A 25,565-nucleotide genomic window follows, 5' to 3' on the forward strand; every position below is an offset into this window, starting at 1 on the left:
AATGACTCCCTTTGACATTTGTTATATGGCAGACTTATTGGCAATAAACTGTCTCAACATTTGTTTACCTGGGTATGTCTTAATTTATCCTTCATTTTTGAAATATAATTTTTTAGGATTCTTGCTTGACATGTTTTATTTTTCTTTTAACACCTTAAATATGTTATCTCACTGCTTTCTGGACTCCGTGGTTTGTGATGAGAAATTGGCTGTGGTTCTTATTGAGGATTCCTTGTATTCGATGATCCACTTCTCTTGCTGCTTTCAAGATTCCCCTTTTGTTTTTAGCTTTTGACAGTTTGATTATAATGCATTTCTTTATGAATCTCTTTGAATGTGTCTTACTTAAAGTCTGTTGAGTTTTTGGATGTGTAGAGTCAAGTATTTTATCAAATTTGTGTTGTTTTGTTATTTCTTCAAATAATCATTCTGTTTCTTTCCCTTTTGCGTTGCTGTTCTCATTATGCACATGTGTGTTGATTTTCTTGATAGAGTTCCACTAGTCCCTTAGGATCTGTTCACCTTTGTTCATTTTTTTCTGCCTCTCAGACTGGATTATTTCAATTGTCTTGTCTTCAGGTCTGCTGATTCTTTCTTCTCCCTCTTAAAACATGATTTGAATCTCTAGTATTTTTTAAATTTCAGTTATCGTAAGCTTAATAATTTCACTTTGGTTCCTTTTTTATAGTTTCTCTTTATTAAAATTCTCATTTTGTTCATATATTGCTTTCTTGGTTTCCTTTAGTTCTTCATTCATAGTTTCCATTAGCTCTTTGAGTGTATTTAATACAGTTGACTTAAAGTCTTTGTGTAGTAAGTCCAATATCTGGTCTTCCTCAGGAATGATTTATTTTTTCCTTTGAATGGCTATACTTTTTTGTTTCTTTGTATACTCATTGTATTTCAAAAATTGCACATTTGACTATTATAATGTAGTTACCAAGGTTGGTTGTTCTATATTCTTGAAGGTTACAGTTTTTCTATTTTTCTATTGCAAAGATTGTATTCACTGAACATGTGTTCACTGAAGTCTCTAGTTAGATTAACTTCTGTTCAGCTTGTGTTTTCTGAGATTTTCTTAAGATCCAGGAGTTCAAAAAAACAAACACATACAAAACACCACTCCCAGTCTTTGAGTATTGGCTTTGTGCTGTGGCAAGGCTTTTAGGCTTAGCCAAGCCATTTGCAACTCTGACATAACCTCCACTTTCTGCTTGCCTTGAGTCTAGATATTAGCCAGAGGTGAAATCTTAGGGTCTTCTCGAGCCTTTTCTGAGCATGCATTCTGTCCTTAGCATTAAGTCTATTTTTAAATTCCCCGGTATATAGGAGGACTTTTGCATGCCCAAGTTTCCCAAAGAAACTTTCTCCTCAGGCTTTCCTACCAAGATTTAGACAGTGTGCTGTTTGTATAGGTCATAATCATTTGCTTCAAGTGGCTGTGGGTTTCTTATTCACCTTACAATGTTTTCAAGCAGTGCCCACTGTTTTTCCACCTCGAGTGAGTTCTGAGTTAAGTACTTTTATACGTGTGCTATATACTGTAGTATTTTCTGCTGTTTTATTTCTTTTTCTCAACAAGGCCAGTAGCATACTACTAGATATTAATTTCACACAACCTCCTTTCTTTTCAAAGTCTCTGCATTACAGAATTAATATAAAAGATACTTGGGATTTGAGAGTGACTCTTGCCTTATTCCGCTAGCTTTCACCCATAGTGCAACCTTAGGAATATGCCTGTGTCCATCCTTTATCAGTGTAAAGGGAAACCTTTTCTTCTTTCAACCTCAGCCACGATCCTAGATATTTTAATTCTCTTCTGCTCTCATTTTGGGAAATGGCGGTTGCAGTATATATTAACTTCCTGTGAATTCCATAACAAACTATCACAAATCAAGTGGCTTAAGACAATGGAGATTTACTCTCTCACAGTTCCGGAGGCCAGAAGTTTGAAACCAAGCTATCAACATTTCTACATTCCCTCTGGAGACTCTAGAGGATAAAATGTTCTTAGTCTGTTTTGGCATCTGTTGGTTTCTGGAAGTGCTTGGCATGTGGCTGCATCACTCCCATCTCTGTTTCCATGATCACAATGCCTCCTCTTTCTTCTCCTCTCTGTCTAATCTCCCTCTTCCTTACCCTTATAAGGAAAGTTGTCATTGGATTTAGGGTTCACTTGGATAATTAAGAGTGATCACCTCATCTCAAAATCCTTAATTACATTTACAAAGACCCCTTTTTCCAAATAAGGTAACATTCACAGGTTCCAGGGATTCATATGTAGACATCTATTTTGGGGGGGAGAGGTCACCTTTTTACCCATGACAGGGGGTTTAGGAGAAGAGAAAAGACCTTCCCAGTGGATGGTTGTCAGGGTGTTATATGCAAAATTAGTAGACGTTTTTATGCCACCCAAGTTAACAGTCCTATGGGAAGCTCCAAGGAATGTTATTATGCTAAGTGACAATCCTCAGTTTTTTTAGTCAGTGTCTGAAAGCTGGAGGAATAAGGTGTTAATGGGGGAAAAACTCATTTGTATATAGTATGCATTGTCTTTATTTTAAAGGAGAAATGAACTTTAAACTGTGAGGGATTTGTCTATTTCCCTCTACTTATTTGTCATCAGATTCACAAAGGTCTCTAATCATTCATTTTCTGAGTTTGAAGATTCTATTTCTTCTGGCTCACACGTCACATCTTTTAGCATCTCCTGGAGTGGAGAAACTGAATATAGAGACAGACGATGGACAGTTTTTATATAAAAATAGATATCTGACCCATAACTTGCAACATCCAACCTGGAAAGCCAAATCTTGAACTCTGCAGCAAACCGTTAATGAAATCAAACCACAGCCTCTTTGAGGTCAGCCTCAAACAGCTAGTACTTGGTTAATAACTGCCAGCTTCCCTAATTTTTGTCCCTACTTCCAACTTACGACCAACTGGAGAAAGCCAACTATGCTTCTTTAATCAATCATGTAAGATGCCTTGCTTCTAGTTAGCCTGCATTCAGCTTCCCCGTGCCAACAGCCTCCAATCAGGGTGTATGTAAAGCTTTTCCTTTTTTTATGCCATAAAGATTTCCCAGTTCTTTGCCTTCTTTTCAATCTCTGCAAAATGCAAGTGATTGTGGCTCACTCCTTTGCTATAGCAAACTGAATAAATAGTCTTTAATTGTTCTCATTTTTGGTGGTTTTCATTTATTTCCACAGGAGGCGTATGAAACTTTGGAAGGCTCTCTCACTCACTGAAATGGAGCTGTAGGGCTCTGTGAGGCTTCCCTGAACCCCATCATCCTAGACTCTCACTTAGGCACTGCAACTCTGCAGTTGTGTTGCAATGAAAGGCTGCCAGTCTTCTCTGGCTAGACTTCGGAAATGAGACACAACAGTCATTTCTGCTTTCTGGTCCTCCTAAAATTAGCTGAGAGATTTTTGAAGAGTCTATTCCTCCATCTCCCTGGAAGTTTTGGGTTTTGGGTTTTAACCATAAGAAAGGATTTTTTTTTTTTTTTTTTTTTGATACGGGACTCTGTTGCCCAGGCTGGAGTACAGTGGCAAGATCTCGGCTCACTGCAACCTCTGCCTGCTGGGCTCAAGCGATCCTCCTACCTCAGCCTCCTGAGTAGCTGAGACTACAGGTGCGTGCCACCATGCCTGGCTATTTTTTTTTTTTTGTATTTTTTGTATGGATGGGGTTTCGCCATGTTGTCCAGGCTGGTCTCTAACTCCTGGACTCAAGTGATCCACCTGTCTCGACTTCCCAAAGTGGTGGGATTACAGGCATGAGCCACCGTGCCCGGCCGGGACTTCTTTTTTAGGGACCCCTACTACTGACTCATTTTGTTGCTGCCTTCTCTCTTTTCAGATCCTCCCTCCTCTTCCTGTAACCCCATTGTGTAGGAAAGGCCTTTTATTTTGCGTCTGTAATGGGTTCAAGACCTGACGTTATCATTTATTAGCTGTGTCTTCTTGTGCAAATTACTAATTGGTAACTCATTTTCCTCCTCCATGTAGTGGAGCTAACAAATAGTACCTGCCTCATAGGGTTGTAAGGATTACATGAGGTATATTCATATAAAAAAACTTTAGTAAAGTGCCGGGCATATAGTAAGTATTCAAAAGTGTTGGCTTTACTTTTAAAGTAGACAATAGTTCTAAACTTTTATGAGGGCTGTGATAGAAGTAGATAATTAATTTTTGTATAAGGTGTAAGGAAGGGATCCAGTTTCAGCTTTCTACATATGGCTAGCCAGTTTTCCCAGCACCATTTATTAAATAGGGAATCCTTTCCCCATTTCTTGTTTTTGTCAGGTTTGTCAAAGATCAGATAGTTGTAGATATGTGGCATTATTTCTGATGGCTCTGTTCTGTTCCATTGATCTATATCTCTGTTTTGGTACCAGTACCATGCTGTTTTGGTTACTGTAGCCTTGTAGTATAGTTTGAAGTCAGGTAGCGTGATGCCTCCAGCTTTGTTCTTTTGACTTAGGATTGACTTGGCGATGCGGGCTCTTTTTTGGTTCCATATGAACTTTAAAGTAGTTTTTTCCAATTCTGTGAAGAAAGTCATTGGTAACTTGATGGGGATGGCATTGAATCTGTAAATTACCTTGGGAAGGATGGCCATTTTCATGATATTGATTCTTCCTACCCTTGAGCATGGAATGTTCTTCCATTTGTTTGTATCCTCTTTTATTTCCTTGAGCAGTGGTTTGTAGTTCTCCTTGAAGAGGTCCTTCACATCCCTTGTAAGTTGGATTCCTAGGTATTTTATTCTCTTTGAAGCAATTGTGAATGGGAGTTCACTCATGACTCTCTGTTTGTCTGTTATTGATGTATAAGAATGCTTGTGATTTTTGTACATTGATTTTGTATCCTGAAAACCAAACACCGCATCACACTTCGGGGACTGTTTTGGGGTGGGGGGAGAGGGGAGGGATAGCATTGGGAGATATACCTAATGCTAGATGACGAGTTGGTGGGTTCAGCGCACCAGCATGGCACATGTATACATATGTAACTTACCTGCACGTTGCGCACATGTACCATAGAGCCTAAAGTATAATAATAATAATAATAATAATAATAATAAAAAGAAAAAAACTTGAAAAAAAAAAGAAAAAAAGAAATGACAATTAGTAGATAGGAAAAGAATCGTCATGCATTGCAAATGACCAATATGCATTATAAGACAATGCTGAAGGGATTCAAATCAATATTAGAGGTTTCAGGGTGGTTTTTACTATGTAAACCCTAGTTCTATAATTTCAGAGCTGGTAACTCTCATTTCGAACATATTTTTATGGATTCCATCTCAAATGTGGTTCTACCAAAAAATACTTTGTTTAAATTGCCTTAACATTGTGAATTGTGCTCACTTGATGAGAGCACACGAGGAGTTGGAAGTATAATGATATTCTAAAAATACCAATGATTTGCACATTCTTTTCCATCTCAGAGCAACTGGATTTGTTACACATTTTTATCTACTTGTCAGGCATGGAGAAAGTGGTTAGCATGGACTCTCCAAGTACTATTATGCTTTTAAAATAAAATGATCAAACCACAAAAAAAAAAAAGAAGTAGATAATTAATGTCATCTGGGTCATAAAGAAGAATGGAGTTACATTCAATTAGAGAAGGACGATGTCAAGAAAAGCCTCATAGGAAAGTTGTACTTCAAAGATCAATGATTACTGTCAAGCAGATGGTAGGATGAAGCAGGACTACAAGTGTCTGCAAAAAGGCAAGGAAATGCAAAGGTGATGATGATGCATGGTGGAGAAGGATGGATGTAACTGAGAGGTGGAAAAGAATGATCTACAGATGCCTGTTTCAAAGAATGAGTATAGAGGCATATTGATCAATAGGTTTCAAAAAATATTGTTTAAGAAGCACCTGGAGCTACTCATTTAAAATTCAACTATCTTGGCCCCAGCTTTAAGGTTCTGCGCTCCAGATGATTCTAAGGAACGTGAATTTCCTACACCAAATGCTGAGAAACTTTCTGTTGCAGGCTATGTAGACTTTATTAAACTTATTTTTAAAAAGACTCCTTTAATACCATTGTTCTGAACCCTAGCTGCCCATTAGAATCATTAAGAGTGTGATCCACACATTACAGTTTTAAAAATTCCTTAGAAGATTCCAGTGTTCAGCCAAGCTTGAAAAGCACTAATCTAGCAGCAGTGTAGAGGGCAGACATCAGAATAGTAAAATTAGAAATAGGGGGTTAGTTAAGATATCATTGCAGTAGTGCAGGCAAGAGTGATGAGGACATGAACAAACGCAACAGCTGGAGAAGTAGAGTGTAACTGAGATGTTGAGACTAACCCATCTAGGGCTTCGTGATTCGTTCCATATGGGGGTGAGGGAGTGTGTGATATTAATGATGACTACCAAGTTTCTGAGTTGGGATTTGAGTGGATGGACTTGCCATTCAACATGATAGAACAACTGGAGAAGAAACAGATTTGGAAGAAGACTATCATTTTATAGTGGAGGTGGGGGCAAGGGAGAGGTGACCTAAAACTATTGTTATTCTTTAGTATTGGTTCCCAGATTTCAGTGTACAAGAAAAATCACTTGAGACCTTGTTAAGAATATAGATTTTTACTCTGTTCTCTATTTTCTTTTTAGGAGGACTTAGAATAAGGCCAGTGATTTGTTTTTTCTTTTTTTCTTTTTTTTTTTTGAACAAATAGCCCCAGTATGGTATTTAAAACTCAGTTAAGTATACTAAGAAATATTTACCCTCCCTGTGTCCATGTGTTCTCATTGTTCAACTCACATTTATAAGTGAGAACATACGGTATTTGGGGCCTGTCAGGGGAGGATGGCAGGGGTAGAGCATTAGGGAAAAGAGCTAATGCATGCTGGGCTTAATGCCTAGGTGATGAGTTGATAGGTGCAGCAAACCACCATGGACACGTTACCCTGTGTAACAAACCTGCATGTCCTGCACTACATGCACCCTGGAACTTAAAAAAATAATAATTTTTTTTAAAAAGAAGCACTTACAAAATAAAACTGAAAGCAAATTTAAAATTATACTGAAAGTATATTTCATGCCTATAAATGGACAGTGATTCTTACAAGTTTGATTATGATAGACAATTTACAATGTTTTTTACACAGCTATATAAAATATTCACAGTGTAATGAAATAATTTTAATGCGCGATTGAAACAGGAAAGGCCCATGTGTCAAAATGGTTATGTTAGTGAAAGAGTTCTATTTTTATAGTTTTAAAAGTAACTGATATATATGGATGTATATGTAGATCCATACCAGTAAATGTCTCTTGTATCATAACCACCCATTCATTCCATCTTCAGGAATTTCAGAATCTCTTTATTCTCCTTTGCTTTGTAAAACATTTCAAAATCCTAAAAATAATTAATTTGTAATACTACTGCTGATAATTTTTAATTATAAAGTTATTAAGTTCAGGTATCTATGTTAGGTTTGCTAATTATCTTGCTGGACCTTTGTAAACCTCTGCCAGCTGTTAGATGAAAAATTTCCCCAGAACACCAGTCATTTCATATTATAATGTATGGTGAAAACTACTGCATAAGTATCCCAAAACAAGTGGCATGATATATTTTTCTTTTATGATAATCTTTTTATCAAAAGTACAAATTGTTTTGTCTTCAGAGACATAATTAAGTTATTCTATAGCTAGGTAAATCTGAATCTCGTACTCCATAAATGTAATATTTCCCCATGTATATGACCTTAAGGTGTTAAAATAAAATAACAATGGACATTTACTCTTACTCCACGATATTCTTGACCATTGAATATCTGAGGTGGAAGAGCCTTAAGGGTAGAAACCTTTCTTCTCATTTATTGAAGTACTTTAAAACTGATAGAAACATCTATTAATTCATACTTTATATTGTAAGTCTCTAAAAGTCTAGTAACTTCTTCCTGTTTCTGCTCCACCTAGATAGAGGGAGAGAGAAATAGAAAGATGTTAATCTGCTGGCTGGTCCCAATGTTTTCATATTTTTTTCATTTTCCCTGTCCATTATATTATGGAACAGGAACAGCTTTTAACGGTGTAATTTTCTTTGAGGAGCAAAAGTTAGATAACTTTCTTGTGAAATCATATACATACACACATATATGTAATATATAAATATATTAAATAGGTGTATTTGATATATAATATATATTTTATTTTTCATCCTCCCATGGGTTTTATTTCTATATTTAGGCATAGTTTCTGATTGTAATTTGGAACTTGTAGTATGTTTTCCTCAAATTAAAAAACCTGGTATCATGTTCATTTTCATATATATATGAAGAATTTTAGTGGGGGCAGAAAATCCCTAGTGGGTTATAAATATTTACCAGATTGATTTCATACCACACTTGAAGTGGTAAGAACATTCTGCTAACACTTGAGGCAGCCTTTGCACTCCTCACTGCATTAATTTATGCTAATATCTATGGCAGCTTTGTGTAGGAAATGGACATGATACCAGGTTTTTAAGTTTGTGGAAACCATACTACAAGTTCCAAATTATAATCATAGACTATGCCTAAATATAGAGATAAAATCCACAGGATGGAAAAATAAAAGAAAATAAATACACAAAGGGATTAATATTTACAAGTATGTGAGTGGATAAAAGTGGTCAGTTCTTGCTATGTTCTCTCGTGTGAACTGTAAGATTTGTATCATCTGTTAACAGACTTTTTTTCCATTGTCTTTTCCCCTGAAACACATGTAACTGCTAAAGTAAAATGTTAATAGTTGGCTGTCTTTTAAACATATTTTTTAACTACAATTTTAAAAATAAGTACAGCATGAATGTTAGGTAAAGGTTGAGGTTTCTGTGTTTTTGCACAACAATCTTAGGCCATTTTGTCACATAAAACCTCTAATGCTAGCAGGAGAAAACATATGTGAAAGTAATTTGAGAGGTACAAACCTCAGTTTATTCAAGTGGGATTCCTGTGAAAGTCAGTGGGATTTTTGCTTAATGACTTGCAAATATTCCAGCCATGCTTAAGAAACTCTGCCTATTTCCAACAGACAGCAGAAAAAATTCTGAAGTTCCAAAATTCAGCATTTCTACCTTCTAAGCCTTCTTAGATTTTGAGGTTGCAAAAGCATGTTGAATGTGACATGTCACATTTTTGTAGTAGTTATTCAAAACCTTTTCAAAGGAAACCATTAAGAGAAGAACAGCCTAGACCAATGTTATTCTGCGTGTGATTCACAGACTGGCAGCATCAGCATTACTACACTTTAAGTCTACAAAATCAGACTCAGTGGGAGTGGGTCTTAGGTATCTGTTTTAACAAGTCCTCTAGATGATTTTTTGCTACAGTTTGGGAGTCATGGACCAATAGTTGGGTGAATCTTTTGCTGCACCCATCACGGTCTTTATTTATTAAGTTATTCTCTCTTATGGATGCTTAGTACCATACTCAATAACATAAATCACAGTGTTAAAAACAACAGCAACTAGTCAAATCATCCATAATTTTCTTTTTCTTTCTTTCTTTCTTTTTTAAATCTGTATAAATGTATGGGGTACAACTGCAGTTTTGTTGCATGGGTATATTGCAGAGTGGTGAAGTCGGGTCTTTTAGTGTGTCCGTCACCTGAATAATGTACATTGTACTCATGAAGTAATTTCTCATTACTCACACCCCTCCCACCCTCCCATTCTTCATAACTTTCTTTTTAAAAACAGCCTTTTGCTATCGTTGTTTCTTAATACCCAAGTGAAATCACTAATCTACCAGACCAGGTTTTATGCAACAGCAATGCACTCTTTCTAGGCTGAGATCAAACCTCATTCCTGTCTGCAGTTATCATGGCGTCTGGCACATAGCAATCATGTAGAGTGTTTGTCAACCATTTATAATAATCTCCACATCCTTCAGTTTTCATTCTTCTCTAAAAACTTTGCAGAATGAGATTCTAAGTCATATAATCGTCCGTCTTTAACTGTGCTATCCCATGTGATAACCACTAGTCACATGTGACTTTTGTGTTCTTGAAAAGTCGCTAGTCCAAAATGAGATGTGCCATATGCGCGCAAATCCATGCTGGATTTTGAAGACTTAATGTGAAAAAAGAATAAGTAACATCTTTTAAAAACATTGACTACATATTGCAATGACATTTTGTAAATTTTGTGTCAAATAAAACTTTAGTATCTTTTTTTAAGTGGCAACTACAATTTTTTTTAATTTGATATGTGACTCACATTGTATTTCTGTTGGAAGGCATTGTTCTATAATATTTCTTTTATCCCCATCAAAATAATTCATCTAAACTTTAATTCATCTAAGAAATGTCTCATCTATGCAAATACAATTGCTTCTTAGAAATCAACAATCAGTTTGCCCTTCTTTTAGGTTGCCTTGACTTCTTGGATGATTTTGGCAATTCACTTACTGACATTTTTCCTCTCCTGTACTAAACAGGATTTTTTACTTCTTCCATTTGAAACATCTGCAAAATTATTGGAGGACCTTAAGATGGTTGAGCTCAGAATACTGAAACCTCCCGGATCATTCCGTTCTAAGAGCACAACCTAAGTGAGGGCAATAATCACTTTCTCTGTTCTTCCTTGCACCTCCCACCTTTGAAAACTTAGAGTTGAAGAATAGAAGGCAGAAACGGGCTGATAATGTCTTAGCACAATCTTAAGTCTTCACTCCTACCCACTACCCCCACCCCACTGGCTGAGGTTCTTTTCTTCCCACTCACCTCCCTAGAGCCTGACATGCTGGTGTAACTGACTTTAATGGAACTCATTGTTTCCACTGAGTCTACTTTGCAGAAGCAACACAGGGTCAGCCTCTTCACCGCTGCTTCAGGCTCAACTCCCATACCCAGCCCTGCCCTTATCCTTGGCCATTGGTAAGGGCCAGCGGCCCATGCGCTCACCATTGGCTGGGAAACAAGTGCCTCTGTAGCCTAGGCAAGGGTCCATTCCAGGGAATGCTGGTGAAGAGGGAGTGGAATCCCCACTGGCTTGGGGGAGTGGTCTGGACACCTAGGGATGATAAACTACAGGTAAGTCCTCTTCTATTGTCTCATCTGCGAGGCTCAGGGGAGGGGGAGAGGGAAGAGCAAATTGACTCTGCAATCCTGCTGCCTTTTCTCCCCCTCCATGCTTGGGAATGGAGGAGAACATGAACTTTCCTGCTGTCAACTGAAGCCACTCTTGAAAGACCTAGATACCTGAGGGAGAAAATGGCCAAAATAAAATGTAATCAGTGAAGAAAAGATAAATAAAAATCACGTTGCTTGTGCTTGTAGGGACAGAGCAAATGGTGCCTGTCAGGACATGACCACTTTATCAACTTTTGTTATCTCTTAGCACAGGGAAATGCCTCCATTCTCCAGTTCTCCTCCCTTCTTGAGGGCGTGCTATGTAAGCTGCCCTTTCCTTCTGAGAGTTGACCTTTTGGTTTCTGAAATAGCGGGTTCAGTTGTCCCTGCCTGTCCTACACTTCCTCTTCCTTTTTCCTGTATAAAAGGGACCTCTGTCTTAAATGCTTGCTTCCTCTTCAATACGTTCATATCTCATTTTTTCAGCCTTTATTTTTTATTGTAACCTTGTAAAGTAGTGGAAAATAGGCAATATTTACAGGATTTGGGCAGTTTGCCAAATGTGGGGAATGGAAATTGAGAGTGAAGGGCCAAAGAACCTCAACTCCAAACTTTTGAGTTAGGCCCATTTATAATCTATGGCTCTACCACTTAATAACTATGAATCTCAGGTAAATTACTTCCTCCAGTGTCAGTTTCTTTATTGTTAAAAAGAGGGCAGTGATACCAACCTAAAAACATCATTGTAAGGATTAAAATAATTGAGTACATGAAAGTGTTTAGTAGACTGTCTGACACATTGTAGGTAGTGCAGAAAATGATAATAAGTTTTGTTTATGATAATAAGTGCCACACTCTCCATATTGCTTGGGAACAGATGCATGGATAAGACAGTGTTTACCTTCAAGGAACTCACAGAGTGATAACTGGTAAGATGAAGTAAATACAATTAAGAGAAACCAAAACCAGGCTAGGTAGGTTAAGGCATGTATCTTTAAAGCACTGAAAGCTGATGGATGTATACAGTCTGCCAGGAAATTATGAGAAGGAAAACATTTCAGGTAGAAGGACCGGTAATGAAGCAATGTGGTAATTGGAGCTTTGGGAGCAAGTGGAGGAAAAGATGGAGGCTGAGGAAGTAAACAAGGCAAATCACAGAGGCATTCAGGTTTCATATTGTATTTTGATTTTTAATCATTGGAGGGTGTTTTCTGTTTTTTAAAATTGTGGATAATCCCAACTGGCAGATTTGCTGCGAAGATTAAGAGTAGAAGTTTCCTAAGAACATCTTTCACTTATGAGACACTCAATAAATTGTGTCTATGCTTATTATTAATTGATGGGTGATCCGAAGCCATTGAAAATTTCAGAAGGTTTGTGAGAAAGGTAGACAAATCTAGGATGGCAATTGGATTGGAAAGAGGCAAGGTTGGAAGCAACTACAACAATCCAAGAACGAAAAGTCATGAGAGAAGTGAAAAGGCAGATATTCTGAGGACAGGGCATTGCTACAACTGGATTGAGCTGGAGGTAGGGATGAGGACGGCAAAAGAGGTGGGATATAACATAAAGGAGTCTATGTTAGAAGCAAAAAGTGTTCCATTTTCCCAACAACTCACCAGCATCTGTCATTTTTTGACTTTTTAATATTAGCCATTCTGAGCTTTTACACTGTTGGTGGGAATGTAAATTACTTCAACCATTGTGGAAGACAGTGTGGTGATTCCTCTAGGATCCTGAACCAGAAATACCATTTGACCCAGCAATCCAATTACTGGGTATATCCCCAAATGAATATAAATCATTCTGTTATAAAGATATATGGACATATATGTTTATTGCAGCACTATTCACAATAGCAAAGATATGGAATCAACCCAAAACCCATTAATGATAGACTGGACAAAGAAAATGTGGTACGTATACACCATGGAATACTATGCAGCCATAAAAATGAATGAGATTATGTCTTTTGGAGCTGGAAGGCATCATCCTCAGCAAAGTAACACAGGAAAATAAAACCAAGCACCACATGCTCTCACTCATAAGTGGGAGCTGAACAACGAGAACACATGGACACAGGGAGGGGAACAACACGAACTGGGGCCTGTCAGGGGGCAGAGGGAGGTGAGCATCAGGACAAACAGCTAATGCATGTGGAGCTTAATACGTAGGTGATGGATTGGTGCAGCAAACCACTGTGACACACATTTACCTATGTAACAACCTGCACATTCTGCACATGTATCCCAGAACCTAAAAAAAAATAATCATAATAATAATAATAACAATAGCAATTCTGACTGGTGTGAGAGGGAATCTCATTTTGAATTTGATTCGCACTTCTCTAATAATTAGTGATACTGAAAATTTTGTCATATGCGTGTTGGCTGGGTCTATGCCTTCTTTTGAAAAATGTCTGTGTCCTTTGCCTGCTTTTTGATAGGGTTGTTTGTTTTATGCGTGTTAGTTTGTTTAAGTTCCTTATAGATTCTGGATATTAGACCTTTGTTGGATGCATAATTTGCTAATATTTTCTCCAATTTAGTAGATTGTCTGTTTACTCTGTTGATAGTTTCTTCTGCTGTGCAGAAGCTCTCTAGTTTATTTAGGTTCCAAGTGTCAATTTGTGTTTCTGTTGCAATTGCTTTTGGCATCTTGATCATAAAATCTTTTCCAGGTCCTTTGTCCAGAATGGTATTTCCTAGGTTATCCCCCAGAATTTGTATAGTTTTAGGTTTTACATTTAAGTGTTTAGTCCATCTTGAGATAATTTTTGTATATGGTGTAAGGAAGGGCTCCAGTTTCAGTCTTCTGCAGATGGGTAGCCAGTTGTTCCAGCACCATTTATTCAATAGGGAGTCCTTTCCCCATTGCTTGCTTTTGTCAATTTTGTTGAAGATCAGATGGTTGTAGGTGGGTGGCATTATTTCTGGAGTCTCTATTCTGTTCCATTAGCCTATGTGTATTTTTTCTTGTACCAATATCATGCTATTTTGGTTACTGTAGACTTTTAGTATAGTTTGAAGTCAGATAATGTGATGCCTCCAGCTTTGTTCTTTTAGCTTAGGGTTGCCTTGGCTATTCGGGCTCTTCTTTGGTTCCAAATGAATTTTAAATTAGAGTTTTCTAATTCTGTAATGAAATTTGTGTTTGATAGGAGTAGCATTGACTTGGTAGTTTCATAGGAATAGCATTGACTTGGTAGTTTCATAGGAATAGGATTGAATGTGTAAATTGCTTTGGGCACTATGGCCATTTTAACAATATTGATTCTCCCTACCTATGATCATGGAATGTTTTTTCATTTGTTTGTGCCATCTCTGATTTCATTAAGCAGTATTTTGTAATTCTTGCTGTAGAGGTTTTTCACCTCCTTGGTTAGCTATATTCTTAAGTATTTTATTCTTTTTGTGGCTATTTTGAATGGGATTGCATTCTTAATTTAGTTCTCAGCTTGGATGTTGTTGGTTTATAGGGATGCTACTGATTTTTGTACAATGATTTTGTGTCCTGAAACTTTGCTGAAGTTGTTTATCAGATAGATCAAGGAGCTTTTGGGCAGAGACTATAGGGTTTTCTAGCTATAGAATCATATTGTCTGCAAACAGGAAAAATTTGCCTTCCACTCTTCCCAATTGGATGCCTTTTATTTCTGGCTCTTGCCTAATTACTCAGGCCAGGACTTTCTGTACAATGTTGAATAGGACTAGTGAGAGAGCGTATCCTTGTCTTTTTCCAATTTTCAGTGGGAATGCTTCCAGCTTTTACCCATTCAGTACGATGCTGGTTATGGGTGTTTCATAGATGGTGCTTATTATTTTGAAGTATTTTCCTTCAATGCCTAGTTGGTTGAGGGTGCTTAACATGAATAAATATTGAATTTTATGGAAGACCTTTTCTGCATCTGTTGAGATGATCATGTGGTTTTTACTTTTAGTTCTGTTTATGTGGTGAATCACATTTATTGATTTGTGTATGTTGAATCAACCTTGCATTTTAGGGGTGATGGTGGATTAGCTTTTTGATGTGCTGCTGGACTTTGTTTACTATAATATTAACAGTATTTTGTTGAGGATTTTTGCATCTATGTTCATCAAGGATATTGCTTTGAAACTTTCTTTTTTTGTTGTGTCTCTGCAAGGTTTTGGTATCAACATCACGCTGGCATCATGAGTTAGGGAGGAGTCCATCCCCCTCATTGTTTTTGAAATATTTTCAGTAGGAATGGTACCAGCTCTTTTTTATGCATCTGGTAGAATTCAGCTGTGTTTTCGTCTGGTCCTGGGCTTTTTTTGGTTGGTATGCTTTTTATTACTGATTCAGTTTCAGAACTTGTTATTGGTCTGTTCAGGGATTCAATCTCTTCCTGGTTAAATCTCAAGATGTTGTATGTTGCCAGGAATTTATTTCTTCTAAGTTTTCTGGCTTGTGTGCGTAGAGGTATTCATAGTAGTCTCCGAGGGTGTTTTTTTTTTTCTGTTTCTGGGTATCATTGGTAATGTCCCCTTTGTCATTCTGATTGTGTTTTTCTCTTTGTTTTTTTTTATTAGTCTAGCTAGCAGTCTAATTTCTTCCAAAGAACAAACCCTGGATTAGTTGAACTTTTTTATGGTTTTTCTTCTCATTTTTCTTCAATTTAGCTCTGATTTTGGTTATTTGTTTTGTCTTCTGCTAGCTTTGGGGTTGGGTTGCTCTTTTCTCTCTCTTTTTCTTCTTCTTCTTTTATTTTTTTAAATAGGTTTCATTATGTTTCCAGTATAGGATTGTGACATACTTCCTCATTTCACTGTGAGTCATTCCCTTGACTCTAAGCTACATTAGTGCACTATTTCTTACAAGAGGGTATCTTTGACAACCTAAAATAATTAGGTTACTATTGCATGCAAAATTATAACCTATAGTATGTTTGTAATAATCGTTTATAATGGTAAAACTGTAAAACAAAAGCTGTATTGATAATTGTAGACGAAAATGTGAACTACATAGATATTTTGCTTATGCTGCCTAGTCTACTTTGGCAGTTTGCATCTGGGTGTAAAATCATTCTAAAAAACGGGTAAGACATTTGTGAGGCTGGGAGAATACATTGTAAAGAAGGTAGTAAAGATTTTTCTTCTCCTTTTGTGTGTGTAAATGTTTTATTATTATTCAAGTAATACGTGAATACATGCTCATTTGTACAAGAATTCAAACCATGTGTAAATATATAGAGTAAAAAGTGAAAATATTCCTTCAGTTACCTCCTACCACTCTCCCTCCAGAGGAAGCTACTATTAAGAATTTGATTTGTATCCTTTTCCGCCAACATGGTTACACATATTAAGGTAACTAAACGGGAGAAAAAGTCAGTTTAACAAACAAGTTAAGCATGCTTTCTTTGAAGCTGGGCTGCCTGGGTTAAAACCCAGATTCTGTTACTTAATGTTGTGTGATATTGGTCATGTTATCTAATGTCTCTGTGCCTGGGTTTCCTCATAGGTAAAATGGGGATACTAAGCGCTTCATAGACATGTTATGAGGATGTCTTTAGCATGTGTGAAGTATTTAGAATAGTGCCTGGCATACAGTGCACACAACTCATCATGGAATCATGATACATATATTGTTTCACAACTTGTATTCTGTACACGTAGGGGAAATGTAGTGTAGCCATTAAGAGCACGGATTCTGGTTCTGAATCCAATTATCAGGTGCAAATCCTAGTTCTATCATTTACTAGCTTTATGACTGTCAGGAACTATATAACCTTCCTTTGTCTTTGTTTCCTCTGTAAAATGGGGGTTGTAGCTTTAGCTCTAAATTAAGTACTATATATAGGACATTTAGAATGACTGACATGTAGTAATTACTCTGTAGATGCTTATTATTATTATGTAATTGAAAGCACTCGGTTTATTATTTCATGTTATAGATATATTATAATTAATTTAACAATTTGTAGTTGATGGTCATTTAGATTACTTCTAATTATTCATTGTTACAAAATATTCTGGTATCCACACTTTAACTAAAAATGGAATTACCATTTGACCCATTAGACCCACTGCTGGGTATCTATTAGAAGAAAAATAAATTGTTATATCAAAAAAGCACCTGTACTTGTGTGTTTATCACAGCACTATTCACAATAGAAAAGTCATGGAATCAATCTGAGTGTCCATCAATAGATGATTGGATAAAGAAAATATGGTATACACACAATAGAATACTACCCAGCCATAAAAAAAGAGTGAAATCATGTCTTTTGCAGCAGCATGAATGGAGTTTGAGGCCATTATCCTAAGTGAAATAACTCAGAAAGAGAAAACAAAATACCACACTTTCCCACTTACAAGTGGGAGCTAAATGGGTATAAATGAGCATACGGAGGAAAATAATAGACACTGAAGACTACAGAAGGGGGCAGGTTTGGAGGGGAATGAGGGTTGAAAAATTACCTGTTGGGTACAATGTTCACTTTTCAGGCGATGGGTATGCTAGAAGCCTAAACTCCACCACTGCACAATATATCCATATAACAAACCTGCACATGTACCCCATGAATCTGTAAATATTTTTTAAAAATTAAAATAACCTTGTCTCTACCTTAACTTCTATGAAAAAAAGCTAGTGCTATTAACATTTTCCCATTCTCATTGTCACGGAAAACTGGAATAAACATTTTCAAGATCCTCTTTTGGATCACTACCATACCGTACATGTGATCAATCCATGTCATTTTCTTATTAGTTTGGTTCAGTCCTAGGGTATGAGTGGAAAGCAGAACAATTTGTGTGGTTAAAGCTTTATTTTTGAAGAGTAAATGAAATATGAGAACTAAATGAGCCAAACAGGACATCTTCTGTGTTTGTACTGTTGGAGTCTCAGAAAAACAAATCTTTAGGTATCCCGATATTTGAAAAAGGTAAGTCTAAAATCTTACATATTTTGGTTCTTTTTAAAATTTTCTTCACAGAAGACTTTAAATATGAATATAAGTGCATTTCCTGGAAACAGTTATAACAAACAGTGTTTGTCTTATAAGAGGAAAATTGTATCTTGAATCAAGTATGCTTTTTTCTTTCATGCTTTTATAGTGTTGAGAAAATTGGAGGTGTAAAGATTGCCAATTGCACTAAAGAGCCACACAAAAGTCTGCAATAAGTGCTAAGTCAGATTTTAATACAAAAGAAGAGAAGAGAAGAAAGTGTGGAGGAGTGGAGGGAGGGAAAGGGAAAGAAAAAAAAAAAGATTGATAATGAAGTTGACAAACCTATTTACATTTACATTATTTTTTAAATTGACAAATAACAGTGTATGTTTTTATTATGTACAACATTTTGGAGTGGTTAAATCTAGCTAATTAACAAATGCATTATCTCACATAGCTCTCACCACTGAAATGATAACTATTCACCTACGTTATTCAAAAAGTAAAGTGGCTGTATTTATGTTTTCAATCAACAAATTTGCAGGAGTCCAAACTGTATATAAATTTCCACATCTTATATACATTCTAAGGTATAGTAATTTACTTCAATCTATGACTCAAATGACATTAATTAAAAATGATAGTTAAAACCAATTCCTTGACAGCAGCCTTCATTTTAAGTAGACTCTTTGAAGATAGAAAGTTTATCATTTCTAAATAAACCCTTAAAGATAGTTGAATATAATAATTATACATTTGTATGTTTGTACTTCTAACACTTGCATGTGCACCATATAATATTATACTGACAATAATCCTGTGAAGATTCATTAAATGATGTGCAGTATCATCATTTAATTGCTGAAAAATTTGAGACCGCAAAATGTTAAATAAATTAGCTTATGTTAAAAGTTCATGGCAGAACGGAAACCCAGGTTTCGTTATTCCTGGTCCTATTTCCTAACCTTTGAGCAACACGGCCTCCCTAAATTACTTTTGTTTCACGTACGAGATAAATCCTTATTTGACATTTTTAATGTACATTGCCTTAATGAGTTATTTTATAGTACAGGAATATACTAGAAACTTACGTTGTAAAACTTGTCTAACAAAATGCTTAGAGAAGCTTTCCTAATTGACCTGTTGTACAAAGAACAGAAATATGCAAAATTTTGCAAACCATTTATATGTAAGAAGACTGAAAAGGAAACTTGGAAAAAGAAGATTTTAGATAGAGAAGAAAATTCACTTTCCTCTGCTAAGATGGAAAATCAAGAAACAGCTAGGAAAGAAAGTGTAACAGAGCAAAATGATGATACAGATCAAATAAAATCTGTGATGAGACAACTGTAGCAAAATGCAAAGGTATTATCTCTTCCAGGAAATGTGTCAGTTGCATTGCCCCTTTCAAAGAGAGAAAAACATGAACAAAGACAACTAGATTTATATAGATCCTGGTTGTGTATGAGTATTTGCCACAATTATCCTGACCTACAGATTGGAGGTGACGATGTGAGGAACATGTGTGATTCAGGCTGCTTTATGGAACACACACATAATGATGTTTTTAATGGTCCCCTTTTGTTTTCAGTTGGTAGGCCACTGGGTCATTCTCCTGTCATTGGGCCTCTAGAGGCGTTACCTACCTCAAAATTATTGAATGGGGATGAAAGCCAAGAAAAAAGTATGTTGTTTCATAAACAGCCCCTCTCTAATTCTATGCTTAATACTTATATGGAAAGAAAGGTGGACTAGCTCTGCAAACAATTATTGGAAGAAAATCTCACCAGATGACACTCTATAACCAATCTTAGGGCTTCCAATTTGCTAATGAATAATGTAAATTACATCAGCTTTCAAATCTCTCAAGAGCAGAACATTGAGTTATGGAAAGCTCAGTAAGCTGCCCTATACTCTACCACTATGTAATCTGTGTAACATTTCTCATGGAAAGAGTTCTTAATTCAGTACCCCTAACTTACAAATATCGAACCAGACAAGTAGGGAACTTCTATCACATCTACAGTAGAAAACAAATGTAGGTTGTTTGGACAGACTTAAGAGACTGCAATAACAAGAGTTTTCTCTAGCTTATCATGTCACATCTAGCCTTCTTTGGGGTGTGGTTATTATAGTTTTTGAGAAATGATTTGACCCATGGTACATCTGAATTCTTGTAGGAGACAACTATAGTAACTACGTTTTAGAGTGCAAGTTCTTAATGTGTTGATATTTTAATAGTTGTCAAGTTAAACTCTCTATGTGTTTACCTATTTAATTGTTACTGGCACCCCAAATCAATTACCTCAGTGTCGCACAGCTTTATTTACAACAAAAATGGGATGAGGAGTGGATTATTGCTCTAAGATACTGAAGGACCACTAGAAGGTATATCAGAGAGGGACATTTATTTCCCCACAAAAATGCATTTATACTGACAATCAAAATAGTCTAGGGGAAATTATGATATGTAGTTATGGATATGGATATCTATATCTGGTTATCTATATGTGGATATCTATATATCAAGATTGAGTATGGGGACATATAAAAGGAAATACTTTAAACAAAAGTCAAATTTAAATGATGTTTGAAAGAAACATGGAGGGAGGGCTTAAGGAAAAATGGAAAATTTGTAAGTACCATTTATATTGAAACGTGGTGCTTTGGAACTTTCCTGGAACGAGCATTAACTGTTTTATATCACTGTTATCTCTGGTTGTTTTTAGAGATGGGAGGAAACAAAACACACAGGTAGAGTGAAGAAAGTAGAGAACCACCATTTAGAAATAAAAAGGCTCTCAGCAACTTATTACACATCAGATTATCCTCAGTCATGATCCTGGCTTAGAATGAAAGGCAGCAGTTTATTATGGAAATTTTTGGATCTAAATTAAATAAATTAACAAAATATATCTAAAGTAACAGTATAATTTATTGCAGACTTGGAAAGAAGACTCCATACTTTTAATAGAAATAGGAAAATGATCGACATGCACTTCTGTTTGTAAAATAAAATGGTATTAATTTCTGTTATAGAATTCTTATGATTGCATTATGCATTAATAAGATTTGTACATTGACAATCATATATTACCTTCCAATTTTTTCTTGTGTCTTTGATTAACTCTTGTAGAATGAGTCACTGTAATGCCCTAATAGCTCGTTCTTTATGATCACGCAATACTTAGTTTATTTTCACCCTCTTCAAATGTATATGATCTAATAATAGTAAGTACTCCTGATTTGTCCTCTGTTTTTCTCTTTATTGCTCCCTTCCACACCATCCTCTACCATAACCATACCAATCAATTTTTATCATTCAGACATTTGATTCTGAAGAGACAATGAGTAAGAGTTTAAAGTAACTCGGTATCTTTAGATATTGAAAAAAAGTTGTATGTATATTGTCTTTTATGTTGTTAAATTTCGGCATTTTAATAGGAGAGTTACTAAAATTATGAAATATTAATGTTAACATTTACAAAAGTGAATTAAATGTCATGGGACATTATTACTAGTGTGGATTGTTTTCTTAGGTCCAGTAATATGTATTAATACTTTATGAAACAGATATATTCATAAAGTGTTGAAATTACATAGTATCATATACAAAACCACAGTATTTAGTATATATCAAATTTATAAATGCATTTAATTACACTCTCATATTTAAAATTTTCCCCTCTTTATCTGTGTCATCAAAATATTTATCATCTAAAGATACTCACTTATGGTTAAAATGGTTTAAAAATGTAATGCAATTCTTAAGTAAGGAAAGATGATGAATTTGGTGTTACGTTTTATCCTGACCTCATACCTACTGACTTCAGTGCTTGAATGAAATATGCATATGACGTTGTGATTTAGCATAGTTTGGCTTTAAGTAGTCATTCTTCATTCTGTTTTTCACCACGGGTATTATTTATACGACCATAATGTTCCCTTTCAAAACATTTTTTGAAATGTATGGAATAATAAATTTCTTTTTGTCTCACATTTGTAGAAGTTGAAAGTATTCGTTTTGTGCTTCTATGAATATACGAAATGTAAATGATTCAGTCGTTGGGGAGGATCATCATGTTTTCTGGTAGGAAAAAAAGTCAAGGAGTTTATGAAAGATGCTGAATACAATGTTGCTCCCTGCTTATATAGATCAGTTTAATTTACATCCCGTCTTTGGATTTCAGGTCACTATTGTGGGTCCCAAAGTAGATTTGACCTAGTCTCAGGTGGTTTTCTGTCAAGAGTGTCCTTTAAACATCAACACCTATTTAAGAGATACAGTCCATAATGTACTCCTGGAATTTTCAGGCTCATTTTGTCTTATAGGTTAGTCCTCAAAAGAAGCCAGTCTCCCCGAGGTTATTAAGACTGGACCTAACACTGTGATGGTCCATTCAAGGTTGTAAGCAGACTTTCTGAGTCTTACTAAAACTTGTTTTTGGAAATGGAGAAACAAAGTAAATAGTTCCTGCTTTGGGAATGGAAGTATCAAATACCACGAATTTATTTTCCTGTTAAAAAATTAAAGGAATATATTTTTTAAAATATTTTACTTTGAAGAGGTAAATGGCTAACTTAGCATTATTACATAATGTATGCATGGATGAAGGGTGGAGAGGTGACTTGATAAGAATTAGTGTGTAGGATAAACTGGAATAATTGTGTAGTTAAAGGAATGATTTTTTTTTAGTCAATGCAGAAAGAAATCAACAAATTAATATCAACAGATATCTATTAAATCAAATTAAATGTGGTTTAATATTTTCATAACTAGTCATTTGCATGGAAATTTAGCCAATCAACTATGTATGTGTGAAAATCCATGAAAAATGAAATAATAATTTGAAAGCAAAATAGTTATCACAGTGTTAAAATTAAGCTAGGTGTCCTTTTATTACCTAGAGGCAATTTGGAGCTTTTGGTCCCCAGTTACATTGTTATGTTCTTTTCCTCAAGGTCTAGTAAATTTGTAAAAATGGCCTTATTATTACATATTGGTTCAGTATTTGTTAGGGTATAAATACACACCATCACTTGGAGTTTTATGAAATAGCCTCTAAATAATTATATTTAAGATCATATCTGTAAAGTGATGTAAAACAAATTAAGGTATATTGACTGCAACTTAAAAAATACTGAATCATTGTTATGGGAAGCTGTCTTTGAATTGTTCTGCTATTTCTATTTAAAGCTGAGAAACTTGTAGCTTACAGAATTTCACTATAGTTCTGGTTCTATTTCCCCAAATGAGTGGAGGCAGTTTATTACGAGAAAAATAAATTGTGAAAGACCTTGGTTTTATCTGAAAGTGACCAAAGTCTTTTCCTGAATATACTATTTATGTTTTTTTTCTTTTTTTTGAGATGAAGTCTCACTCTGTCTCCCAGGCTGAAGTTAAGTGATGCAATCTCGGCTCACTGCAACCTCCACCTCTCGGGTTCAAGCAATTCTCATCTCTCAGCCTCCCGAGTAGCTGGGATTACAGACACTCGCCACCACGCCTGGCTTGGCTTTTCTTTTCTTTCCTTTTTTCTTTTTTTCTTTTCTTTCTTTCTTTCCTTTTTTTAATTTTTTGGATAGAAGGGGTTTCATCATGTTGGCCAGGCTGGTCTCGAACTCCTGGCCTCAAGTGATCCGCCCGCCTCAGCCTCCCAAAGTGCTGGGGTTACAGGCATTAACCACCACGCCCGGCCTATGTATGCTAATAATTGTAAACTGAACCCATTTCTGCTAAATAGATTTTGAATAGAATTGAAAAAGTTTAACAACTCAGGATCCCAGGGACTTGTGTGGTTCTACCTCTTTCATTTAAGGGTTCAGCTTTACTTTAGGGAAGTCATGTAATTGTATAACATCCTTGTAGTCTTCTGCTTAAGAGAAGCTTAGAAATTGATATTATAAGGGTTTTAATGATATGGGACCAGCTTGTGTCTGTAGCAGCTCTCCAAGGCCAATTGAAAACCAAAAAGGAGTTCTCAGATCTTTCTGTCTTTCATGTAGAAATATCTTCAGAACACTCCATATATTAAGAAAAATTGATCGGCTCTTCATGTATTAAACAAATATTTACTGAGCACTGTGATAGGTAATAGGAATAAATAGTGAACAAAAATGATGCAATTCCTGTTTTTCACTGAGCTTATAGTCTTGATGATGTAAAAGCAGAGAGCAATAGTAAATCATCACAATCCAACTTTAGGGATATGAGAAGTACAAGCATGCAGCTCTAGATCATTCCACACTGTCTTCTTGTTCCATTCTGCCTGCTTGTTCTGTTCATAATCTAGTCTGAATCTTGTATCCAGGACTGCTATTTTGCTGGTGTACACCAGTGTGGCTCTAACGGCCATTAAACATGTTGAATTCTTTCCATAGCAGCTGATATGAAGCTGCTGCCCCAACCCTCCAAATCCTCCCATCATGAGAATCTTGGCAACTCTGGCTCCTCCCTCTGGACCTTTGTATCTTCTCATGATCCAGCATCTACACAGACAAACATGGAGCCTCTAGTACTCAGCTCCAATACTACCTGTGGTACTTCCTGTCCCTATGAGTTGTTAAATATTTTGAGTCTCATTTCTGCTTGTATGTACTTCAGTATTGAGATTCCCATTTCAAAATCCTGCTCAGTGTCACTAGTATCCCTAGGCTTGGACCCTACTTTTTTCATACAGTTTCTAAGTAAATGAAGACCTATTCCAGAACCTCAAACTTTGACTGGACCTTCCTCACTTTTACTCACCTTTCTTGATTCTCTTTTGCTTTGTTTTCAATCTTTATTGCTGTGTGCTTCTTTAAGGTCACTTGCTTCTTGATATACTATACAAATGCAGGTTGACATGGAATTATATATTGCCTAACACCTGTTGACCAAATTAAGTGATCTGAGAGGACCACATTTTGGATGCTGGATATTGATTATCCTGAGCATTTATTCCTGCTTTATATGTCAACTAAAACTTAAAAACTACTTATAGTGCATTATGCTTCATAAAGAAAGGTATTTCTGTTTCAAACACTGAGGACTTATACTTTAAGGCTCAACTATAAAAAAGTGTCCATGCCCTGAGAAGACCTGTCTATGTGAAGTTTTCTAAATGAGCTTTGCCCATGAACTGAAAATTTTATTATCTATTAAATGCCTGTCTACTTAGCAGGGAGCGTGCTGCTATTATTCATTGTCATTCAGTGATAATAATAATTACCATTTGGAGTATCTATTATGTGGTACACACTCTGCTAAGAGCTTTATTCACATTATCTCAATTATTTCAACAACCTTATTATATTATTACCCCATTTTAGACAGGAGGAAATTAAAATTGAGAAAAGTTAAAAATTTGTCCAAGATTATGCAGCTCATCAGGGTCAGTATTCAAATGAAGTTATTTTGACATCAGAACCTCTGCTTTTAACTAGGGTTGCCAGATCTATCAAATAAAAATACAGGATACTCGGTTAAATTTGAATTTCAGATAATCGACAAATTATATTTTAGTATAAAGTATGTCCTCATGCAATATTTGGGGCACACTAATACTAAAACATTATTTCA

Source organism: Pongo abelii, chromosome X (assembly GCF_028885655.2).
Source record: "Pongo abelii isolate AG06213 chromosome X, NHGRI_mPonAbe1-v2.0_pri, whole genome shotgun sequence".
NCBI lineage: Eukaryota > Metazoa > Chordata > Mammalia > Primates > Hominidae > Pongo > Pongo abelii.